We start from the raw sequence: 12269 nt of genomic DNA on the forward strand, positions 1-12269 counted from the left end.
AAGATGAGATTGAAAGTAATACTGCAAGGTAATATTGATTGTAAAGAAACTACTATAGGTTGATGCAAAGGTGATTGTGGTTTTTACCATTACTTTTACACAAACCTAATAGAATGAGAAATAGCAAGTAAAACTTTTGCACCATCAGGGTGCACAGAGCATACAACAGGGCTAGGAAAAAAGAGATCATATTGTAAAAGGAAGAAACAAAAGCAGCAGCAGCACAAAAAATATAAAGCATAACATAAATTAGGGCTTATACTCCTAGAATGTATCAGTAATGGTAATGTATCTTTATAAATAATGTATAAAATGTGAATATATAATGTATAAAAATGTAGCAAAGAACATAAAAAAAACACCTCCCAGACAAGATTAAACTCTGTGCTATAGAACTGTATACAGACTCTACTCTTACACCATGTAACAATTACAGCAAAACAGTGATTTGACAGAGGTGGAAGGACAGGCAGGAAGGGGAAAGTAGGCAGGTTGTAGCTGAAAATAAGAATGTAGACCAAGAAACAATAAACATAATAGTTAAAAGAAACAAGAATTTTAACTTTAATATAAAACAGTTGAATTCAGAAGGAGAGCATTTAAAAAGGCAATATGGGCAACATGAAAATTATGACAATAAACATCTAATAGATACAATTATCTTTGCACCAAAAAGGGTGACACATTTCTTAAGGCAAAAAAAATAGGAATTTAGCCGGGCGCGGTGGCTCAAGCCTGTAATCCCAGCACTTTGGGAGGCCAAGGCGGGTGGATCACGAGGTCAAAAGATCGAGACCATCCTGGTCAACATGGTGAAACCCCGTCTCTACTAAAAAATACAAAAAATTAGCTGGGCATGGTGGTGTGTGCCTGTAATCCCAGCTACTCAGGAGGCTGAGGCAGGAGAATTGCCTGAACCCAGGAGGCGGAGGTTGTGGTGAGCCGAGATCGCGCCATTGCACTCCAGCCTGGGTAACAAGAGTGAAATTTCGTCTCAAAAAAAAAAAAAAAAATAGGAATTTTAAAAGTAGACAAAAACACAACATTAGTAGAATTAAATTTACCTTTCATATCCCTGACAAATAAGGCAAATAAAAAATAACTTTGAAAATTAAAAACATGAAAAGAAATAAGAGACTTAATTGTGTGTGTGTGTGTGTGTGTGTGTGTGTGTGTGTGTGTCTGTATTCTACTCTCAATTCAGAAAAAGGAGAATAAGCCTTTACAAGGGCCCATATGACACTCACAACTGACACATATGAAGCTATAATAAACCTTTAATAAACTCCAAGAAGACAGGAATAGGACAGTACAACAGAAAACGTTTTCTGGTCAAAGTGAAAGAATATGTGGTAACAGAATTCAGGGAAAATACAAAATAAAAAAATATTCAAAATCTAAAATTTGTTAACTGAAAGTAAAAATTAAAGACTGTTGAAAAGTCTAAGTAGTAATACAAAGAAATTAATACTAATGAAATTTAAACAATAGCTATTAGAATTTTTGCAAGATTTAGTTAAGAGAAGAATTCACATATATATGTGGTTACACTGATAGAAAGTGACGAATAAAAATAATGAAGCATCAAACTCAAAAACTGAAAAATAATAGCATATATCTAAATAAAATTAAAAAGAAGAAATCCCAAAACAAAAGTGTCATTCAAGAATTTGATAATATAGAATAGAAATGATAATAACAGTAATAGTAGCTCTAATCATTACATACTTAATCTATGCAAGCCATTATTGTAAATGACTTCAATGTGTTAACTCAGTTTAAATTTACAGACATTAACAAGGAGGATTAAGAAAACAAAAAGCTGAGTATTTGGCTAAATAAATGATTAGAAAGATTGACGAGAAAAACAGAAGGTAAAACATAAACAAAATAAGCATAAAAAGACCACTGGAGAATTTAGAAAAAAATTAGAAAGTATGCCAATAGCATTTGCTGAAAATTTTGAATCTTAGATTAAGCATATACTTTCTAAGAAAAAAAAAATTCTGACTTTCCAAAATTGACTTGAGAAGAAATGGAACACCTACAAATATTAAGAAAAATATTGAAATTTAATCCGTTATCAAAAATGTCTTCTCCCTTCCTCAGTAAAACATACTCCACAGCTTAGATGACTTTGGAGATCCTCTAAATATTAATACACAAAATATCAAGTCACAATCATCGCTCTAAAACAGTTTCAGAGATCAAAAGAGATGAAAAGTGATTGATTCATTACAATCCTGTACAGCTCCATATCAAAACTAAATGAGAATAAAATAAATGAAAAGTATAGATTAATTTCTTTTATGAAATAATGTACAGATCTAAAAAAATTGCCAAACCATTCACATTAAAATATACACAATTAATAGGATTTATCCTAGGAATACAGGTGTAGTAGCTTTTTAAAAATTGACAGTAACATCCTGGTGTAGACCGAAGAGAATTTCCTTGATGTGAACAAATAGAATTTATAGACAAAATGTTCAATAATAATAAAACGTATATGCTTGTTCTTTAAAAAGTGACATTTGTGTGTTAAGTAGCAACAGAAATATTAAAAGAAACAAGAGCAACAAGAAAAGCCAAACAATAACACACAGGTGGGAGGGTGTTGAGGTCTTCACCTTCAATTATTGGCAAGGCTTCCTGTGATATGTGTTCAGAACAACAATTGCCTCTTCCGTAAAGATAGACACACCCACTCTCTCACAAAAGAATTTACATAGACATGAACAAATTCATCAAAGGAACAGTTATGAGGGTCCAGGACAGGTCCATAAATATAATGAAACATACAGCAAAAGTGGCCTTACAAATGAGTGATTACAAATTAGTAAGGATGAGTTATTGAATTGAAGGTTGCTGGGAAGATTTGCCTATAAACATTGAAAAAAAAAAATAAAGTCAAGCAACTCAATTAAAAAATAGGCAAAATATTCTAATAATTCACAAAAGAATAAAGCTGAATGACCAGTAAGTATAAGAGAAAATGCTCACACACTCTAAAAATTAGAAAGATACAAAATAGCACAAGGTATTATTGCACACTTCTTAGACTAAAAAAATAAAATGAAAGTTCTAGTAATATTTACTGCTGGAGATGATATGGGGAATTCACAGCACTCACACACCATTGTGAGGAGAAAATCAGTGCATTAACTAAAAGGACAATTTGCTCTTATCCCACCAGGAAGCCTTTCCCAAATGTCTTTTGACTTAACTCCTCAGGGATCATCTTCTAAGACTCTCTCACTCATCTCCCAGCTGATAATTGCATTTGAAAGTTCATCTGCAACTTACATGCATTTTAACCTCCCTCTTCAGCCAAGCTGGACATCAAAATAGTTTAAAATTAACATGAAATTACGTCATTTATGAAAGCATACATGTTTCCTTACGTTCTATTGCATTGACTGTCTTACAGTTTTGTGGAAATCTAATTCAGATTTAAGCATACATCCAAGAATCAGTTATTGTGCGTAAAGCACAGACCACCTCAGCGATGGACTCACTTTGGCTGGAAATGAAAGCAGCTGCTTTCTCCATAGGAATAAGGGAATGAGCAAGAATACCCCAAATCCTCTGCACACATAAGGTTCACTTGGTATGGCTCTTTAGCTTCTATTTTATAACTGACCCACGTGGAAAGATTTTTTCCACATTGAAATCAAGATGGGCGGGATTGGTTTTGTTTTAACTAGTTTTCCTTCATATGTGAGATTTCTGGCATATAGCCTGAGAAGTATGGGGCAATGAAATGCATTTAGTGTAGAGAAGGGATATAAAAATTTCTTGTTTTAAATTTTTTTTCCCATGTCTGTAAACACTCCATTTCACCTGGCAGAAAATTTGTTCGTGACTGAAGGCTCATAGGCAAAACAGGTTTGGACCCAAAGGAAATAAAGAGAACTCTTGTCTTTCCTGTTATGCAGAGTGATTTTATAGGCACTAACCCAATGATTGAGAAGAGAAAGATGTTGTCACTAAGGTGGCCTGTCCCAGCTGGGGCAGGTGTGACTTGCAGGGTAAATCCTAGAGGACCCAGCTCTGGCCTTCATTCTCAGCACACACTGCTTTTGCAATCACTTTTTATCTGCAAATCCTTACTGAAGAAATAATAACAGTCTACAGCTTCCTGCATTATTTGCCACTTCTCCTTATGGACGACAGTCATGTGTGCAATGTGAGACGATTTTATCAGAAGACGTATTTATAGGCCAGTAGTTAATGCTGTATTAAGGTGTGATGGGGTGAAGGAAACTGGGTGCAGTTTTTCTGCCTTAATCACTCTCCCAGGCATAAGACAGAGTAACACAGGTGTGTCTGATCTCCCCAGGGGGTTGATTATCTCAGGATAACCACATCCTCTGTAATTCCCTTACAGCTATTTTTTTTTTTCCCCAGGATCAGATACAAAGAAGTGATTTAGGTGATTGGATTGACTGACAAAAAACTGTCAGCCAGTCTGCACCATGACATTTTAAAGGATAATATCTACTTTCTGTAGGTTCAGCCACCAATAGGCCAGTGTCAGCAAATTAAAGGTTTCCTGGACCAACTGGGTTTCTGCAAAAACCATGTGTGTTTACATTTTCGGTGCCCTTTTCACAGGCAACTCAAAACTTAAACCTAAAAGCTTTCACTACTCTTAAGAGACATAGAAGGCAGGGAGTTTGCATCAATCACTACCTGAGAAATAAACTATTGTTTGCCAGTGCTTTATGATGGATTTGGGGTAGGTCACCTGCTATTCCTAGATTAATCTAGGGAATCCAACGTAGCAGTGATTTCTCTCTTACATTCTGGCTGAGACAGGAAAAGTGCAAGGCCAGAAGGTTGTAAGCAAAAGATGAGTTATTTAGTGGAAAATTTCATATCTGACTCTCAGATAAAGTGACTGTCAGTATTTTAATTTAGTTAAATTTGAATTAAGAGATCACAACAATGCTTATATCTCATTTGGACTGAGCACTCTAGAAGCCTATTCATTACTATAATGCTCAATAGTCTTTTTAAGAACAAAATTAAATTAAGAATTACGGAGAAATGAGTACTAATTTAGCTTAAGATCAGTTTCCATCTGATGTAAGAGGGCGATATGAATGAACTTCTGGTCACCCTTAAATGCAAAAAGGTGAAGTTGTATAATGCTCCTGTTCTCTTAGGTGGATTAAAAATATCTTAAATTGCCGGGCACGGTGGCTCAAACCTGTAATCCCAGCACTTTGGGAGGCCGAGGCGGGTGGATCACGAGGTCGAGAGATCGAGACCATCCTGGTCAACATGGTGAAACCCCGTCTCTACTAAAAATACAAAAACATTAGCTGGGCATGGTGGGACGTGCCTGTAATCCCAGCTACTCAGGAGGCTGAGGCAGGAGAATTGCCTGAACCCAGGAGGCGGAGGTTGCGGTGAGCCGAGATCGCGCCATTGCACTCCAGCCTGGGTAAGGAGAGCGAAACTCCATCTCAAAAAAAAAAAAAAAAAAAAAAAAAAATCTTAAATTTTAAATAAAATGTTTTCTTCTATATACATGCTCTATTTTTCTTCTGATTTAATGGTCCCTAATCAATAAGAGTTCTTGTTTTCATCTTTAAAACTCTAGGGCCTGTGAATGTTTTGGAGACATAGTCTGCACTAAACTTTATTCTAAGAGCCAAGTATGTGAATGTTTTGGAGACAAAGTCTGTACTTAAACTTTATTCTAAGAGCCAAGTCTCGGCAAAGCAAAGTTTATGCTCACATTAATTTAACATCCTATTCTAGTCAATCAAGTATTAGCCTTGGGTTTAAGGGTAGATTGCTGCCTTAGCAGTGGGTACCAGGGCTTTTATGATGGCAATTCCATGCAACACCAAAATCTCATGACTGCAAACTCATTTCCTGGGCACTTCATGGACAAATATATAATAACATGGTACACTGGCACAGTGACGCGAAGCTTTGCAACAACTCAGTCAAGCACTGGTGAAACAACTAAGCTGAAGCAGTGGAATGATACGAGGGATGATCAGAACCATGTTACATTACATTTATTCTAATCTCGTGAGATTTTCTAATGGTCTCGTGTTCAGATGTTCCCTTCTCTAAGAAGATCCTTGCTTTCTCTTTTTTTCTCACATCCATGTGGAAGTGTTCATTCAGATCTCTACAGATAGTAAGGGCTCAATAAATACTTGTTAATGGACTTCAACATTCCTCCCCTTTTCCTCAAAACTCCAAGTTTCGTGGTTGTCCTGAGGAGAAAGAATAACATCAGCAATAATGTTTATAAGATGTGCTTACTTAAAAACATTACTGTAGGGCCGGGCGCGGTGGCTCAAGCCTGTAATCTCAGCACTTTGGGAGGCCGAGGAGGATGGATCACGAGGTCAAGAGATCGAGACCATCCTGGTCAACATGGTGAAACCCCGTCTCTACTAAAAAAAAATACAAAAAATTAGCTGCGCATTGTGGCGCGTGCCTGTAATCTCAGCTACTCAGGAGGCTGAGGCAGGAGAATTGCCTGAACCCAGGAGGCAGAGGTTGTGGTGAGCCGAGATCACCACATTGCACTCCAGCCTGCGTAACAACAGCGAAACTCCGTCTCAAAAAAAAAAAAAAAAAAAAAGAAAAAAGAAAAGAAAAGAAAACATTAATGTAAAGACAGATAATCATATTCAGAATGAAGCCTCCCTGCTAGCTGAAAGTTCAGCCCAAAAATATACTGCACAAAAAAGCAATGTGACTAGAAAACAATGTAACAAACTGCAAGAGAAAATGAGCCCTTGCAGGTAGCAATTTAAAAAACACACACACACAGGACAAATTTCCCTTTATATTCACAGGTTTAAATGATACAACTGAAATAGGGGTAATATTTAAGTTAAACTAACTGTTGTGTATCTAAACTTGATGGGTAGGTTTCAGTACTGTTTATGGTAAAAGAAACAGAAAGGTATACATTCACTTTACTACATGAACAGGGCTACTAAATATGGATAACATATTTTCGTAATGAATATAAACAATTTTATAGTTTATCTTTCTAATTTTCCAGCAAGTCCAGGTTATTGATGGTAAAATGACTCCATGCAAATACATATTAAGTTTTCATTTATTTTTCCTTCAATATACCTGAACACCTGAATGAAACATTTCATGAATGGAAAGTTAATCTACCCAAGCTTGGATACCTAAAGCATTATAAGAAACCGGACGCTTTTATGGATTTTGTCAACTACATAGGAGTATTGTGCAAAAGGTTATAATAAGGTCTCAATCGCAAAGCTCAGAGCTTGATCCCTCGTTGAAAAAATCAAGGTGCTTTGCTTTTTAATTTTTTTTTTTCATTTAAATGGGTTCAAATCATCAGCTTACTCAATTTTCACCCAGGGCTTAATGCACTGGGTAACCTTCAGGACATAAAACTTTTAAAATGAAATGATTGTTTCTGCTGACAGATGCTCTTAATGGCATGTGAAATGAGGCTTCATATAAGTTCTAGTCTTCAGAAATGCATTTGAATGTGGCTGGACTTGTACACAGCCCAACTGTCTATGCAGACAATCTTTTTCTAAATAGAATATTTGGTCTTAGCACACAAAGAGGCTTCTCTTAAGACAGGGATTTAAAATTTTTGAATCCTCTACGTTTTTGTGAGCAAATCCATTCAAAAATCATTACAAAAAAACTTTAAGACATCAGAGACAAATTTATAGACATTCCTTGAAGGTAAAATAAGCAGGTGAGTTTAAAGTTGAGGTTGATAGCATTCATGTTGTCATATCCCAAACTGGTCAGTACAAGGATGTGCAACTCTATGACATGCCATCGGACAGTTTAATTCATGCCTTCCATTGATATTATTATCTTGATTTATGTTTTGTATTAAATATTAGACAGATGAGATATCAAATAACAGTTATAAAATATACTTTGGGTATAGAAATGTCAGTACAATAATGACTTACTCTCCCAGCATACCATTTAAGAAGCAGTATTTATAATTTGTCTTCAACAGTGAACTTGATATGCATGTAAAAGCTTAAAAGCAAATAAAAATCATGCTGGATTAGGAGATATCACTAATTAAGAAAGGATACTGAATTATACTTCTGCTGATACACTAACTTGTAAGATTTTTAAAATAAACAATGATTTTGTTTTAGCAAAGCACTGGTATCCTATCAATATGCTTTTCTGCCAGCGTACAGTATCTAAGAATCAGGCACAGCAAAGATGTTCCTACACCAGTGATCACAATCAAGTTAGAAATTCCTTAATTTTTGTAATAAATCTGCAAACATGACTGTGCTCGTCGTTCATTCTTGCGCATCCTAACTGCAAATTATCAAACGGTATTCAGACGTAATCTGTGCTTTGGACATTCCTCATACTCACTCTGGATCTTTCACATTGGAACTTTTCTATAACCTACATTTTCTCTGCTTAAGTAGCTTCCTGAAATCCATGCTTGGTGTCATCTATATACTATCTGGTAGGTAAATATCCAGTACGTGAAGGTATGTTTCTTCATTTTAACGCGTCCCTCTTTTGGATTCTGTCTTAAACATAAGGAGGAGGAATAGTTTTTCTTGGTATTACCACATCGATGTGGCTCCATCTAAATTTGCCTTGGGCTATGAGGGAGGAGACAGTACGGCATGACCGTAAATGAAGAAAAATAGGGAAAATTAAGCACAGCATCCTGTTTACTTTCAGTTGGAAAGCTGAGTAAAACAACCTGCTAAGCCACGGCCTTGTTTTTTGGATAGATTATGCATTTCATTAGCAAAAAGGTAGTTTTTTAAAGCACCTTTTTGAAAAAATAATCACAGGACATGAAGAAAAAAAATGGTCATTTTAGGGACCCTTCCTGGAATAGGCAGATCTCTCAATTTATTTTAACTACTATTTCAAAGACAGTCACTGGGTACCTTGGACCAAGATTAAACCAGGCAAGAGTTGTATCTTATGTTCTTTCCTTGGGGAACAACAGCCATGTGCTACCTCTACAGCCATTCTTTCAATAGTTTTAAATATGAGTAACTGCATGTTATTGTGCCTCTATAAACAGCTTGGAGTTTTTACAGATGGGGACAAAATATTTAGTGGGTTTATGTGGAAATTTACAGTGGAAATCTTGTAAAAAATATGCAATTTTTTTATGTAATGGGGTTTCTTGGCTTAAGAAACGAAATGGGACATTTACCTTTCACTTTGGCCACTACTGTAGGGCCTGTGAAATAGACTTAATTGAAAGAGATACTGAAGAATGTTGTCAAAAAAAAAAAAAAAAAAAAAAGAAAAAAGAAAAAAAAAAAAAAGAATTCCAGTTAAAAAAGAGCTTAGGGCCATTAAATTTGTTTCAAGATCAATTTCAAAGTCAAACGGAAATATCAATATCACATATGGTCTTGACTTTATGGATTTATATCTAGTAACAGTAACTTTTAATAAAGTGGTAAAATAAAAAATTAAAATGCTAGTTTTATAAAATACCTATAAGACAGAGAAACCAAAGTCTCATTGTATTGTAGCTTTAACACAGAATGAAGATTAACTGAAGGTTAAGTGAATGTGTCCTCTATTAGATCACAGACTATTCATGGCAGCTAAAGCAGAGATAATGTTTGAAGTAAAAAATCATAAGCAGATAAATATTTGGGTAGTGTTAGGTGGCAACATTACTGGAAATAAAGGGACAGAATAGCAAACACATCATTGATGGAGTTAGAGAGAAAAATAAGCCTAAGAGAAGAATCATCATGACAAGTAGTGGGGAGACCTTGTGGTGAGTTCACCTGAGATACTCCTTGGATAGTTCCTAGAAGCATTAGAAGGAATAGTTAAGACAAACAGAGCTAGGTACTTCTTTGTTACTACTCAACTTGCCCTAATTTTCCATCCTTTTCCACTGATGTGATCTTTGCAAATAGATTTAATATATAATGGTAAGAGAATGTCTCCTGGCTTGTCTGTGAAAGACTTGAAATATGAAGAGTTGAGTCAAACAGCTGACTACAAAGGTTTCAAGTATTTTATCTTCATTAAAAAGTCCTCCAGAGATGTGACAAAATGTAGCTGTTATTTTGCCATGTGTGGCCAGGTTTTATTGAATTTTCATCCTTCAAGGTTAAGTATTGATGAGTAAAATCTTACCGTGGATTAATTTGCTATTCTTATATTGTTAAGCCAGAAATACTAATAATTGTCCTTGGAGAAAAGTGACATGGATGTGGAAGAATTGTTAATAATAATTAATAACATGTTACTATACATGCAATAGCATGTAGTGGGACTTCTTGCATGGATACAGAGCTAAACTAGATCACCCATAGCGACTTACCCCATCTGAGAATTCTACAAATGTTATAAAAATACTTCAGCTCTTACACAATAACAGATTGAGCTAATGCGTATTCTTCAATTTCCAGGAAAGACAGTGGAATCAAAACGTGATCAGAAATCAGAAAATTAGATCCTAAAGCTGAGATTCATGAGACTCACTATATGGACTTGAACAACTAAGACCATATATTCCCCCCCAATTTTTTTTGTCTGACTTATTTATGAAGTAGAAATGTGAAAAATTAAAATAAGGAGATAAGTATAATTCCTCTTTGAAGAAGTTAAATATCACAGTAGTCTACAGAAGATATTTTGAATTATATATTTAAATAAAAGCACTTATACATAGAATGATTGTTAAGTTCAACTGCCATCATAATTAGCACAGCCACAGGATCTTAGAGCTGGAGAAACTCTAAAATTCATAAAGCACAGTGATTTCCAAATGTTTTAGTTTGTCAGACAAACCTTAAGTCAAAAGGAATCCTATTTAGAAATTCTATATTTACACCCAATATGAATGGAGTTGCTCTCATCTCAGTAAAAGTCAGCCAGTGCAGCAATCCACTCATGAATGCATCAAAAATAAAATCTGCTGTATTCATTCTAGTTACATCCAAGATATCTCCATTCCCTGTGCAGAATGGATGAATTTCACTTGCTTGTGCCTTCTGTTCTTTTACAGACAACGGAGCTGAAGTTCAAGGAAAGTCTTATTCATTCGATCAATTCATGCTGAGGGATAAATTGCTCAGAATATTAAAGACTTAAACATAAGAACTAACACCATAAAAACCCTAGAAGAAAATCTAGGCAAAATCATTCAGGATATAGACATAGGCAAGGACTTTATGACCAAAACACCAAAAGCATTGACAACAAAAGCCAAAATAGACAAATGGGACCTAATCAAACGCCACAGCTTCTGCACAGCAAAAGAAAGTCATTAGAGTGAATCGGCAACCAACAGAATGGGAAAAAATTTTTGCAATCTAACATCTGACAAAGGGCTAATATCCAGAATCTACAAAAAACTAAAACATGTTTACAAGAAAAAAACAAAAAAGCCCATTCAAAAGTGGATGAAGGTTATGAATAGACACTTTACAAAAGAATACATATATGAGGCCAACAAACATCAAAAAATGCTCATCATCACTGGTCATTAGAGAAATGCAAATCAAAACTACATTGAGATACCATCTTAGGCCACTTAGAATGGTGATCATTAAAGACTCTGGAGACAACAGATGCTGGAGAGGATGTGGAGAAACACGAACACTTTCACAGTGTTGGTGGGACTGTAAATTAGTTCAACTATTGTGGAAGATAGTGTGACGATTCCTCAAGAACCTAGAAACAGAAATTCTATTTGACCCAGTAATCCCATTACTGGGTATATATCCAAAGGATTATAAATTGTTCTACTGTAAGGACACACGCACACGAAAGTTCATTGCAGCACTGTTTACGATAGCAAAGACCTGGAACCAACCCAAATGCCCATCAGTGATAGACTAGACAGGGAAAATATGGCACATGTGCACCATGGAATACTATGCAGCCATAAAAAATAATGAGTTCATGTCCTTTGTAGGGACATGGATGAACCTTGAAACCATCATTCTCAGCAAACTGACACAAGAACAGAAAATCAAACACTGCATGTTCTCACTCATAGGTGGGTGTTGAACAATGAGAACACATGGACACAGGGAGGGGAGCACTACACACTGGGGTCTGCCAGGGAGAAATAGAGGAGAAACAGCAGTGGGTGGGGAGCTGGGGAGAGATGGCATGGGGAGAAATGCCAGATATAGTTGATGGGGAAAAAGGCAGCAAATCACACTGCCATGTGTGTACCTATGCAACAATCTTGCATGTTCTTCACATGTACCCCCAAATCTAAAATGGAATAAAAAATAAAAAGA

The sequence above is a fragment of the Saimiri boliviensis genome, chromosome 17 (assembly GCF_048565385.1).
Source record: "Saimiri boliviensis isolate mSaiBol1 chromosome 17, mSaiBol1.pri, whole genome shotgun sequence".
Taxonomy (NCBI): domain Eukaryota; kingdom Metazoa; phylum Chordata; class Mammalia; order Primates; family Cebidae; genus Saimiri; species Saimiri boliviensis.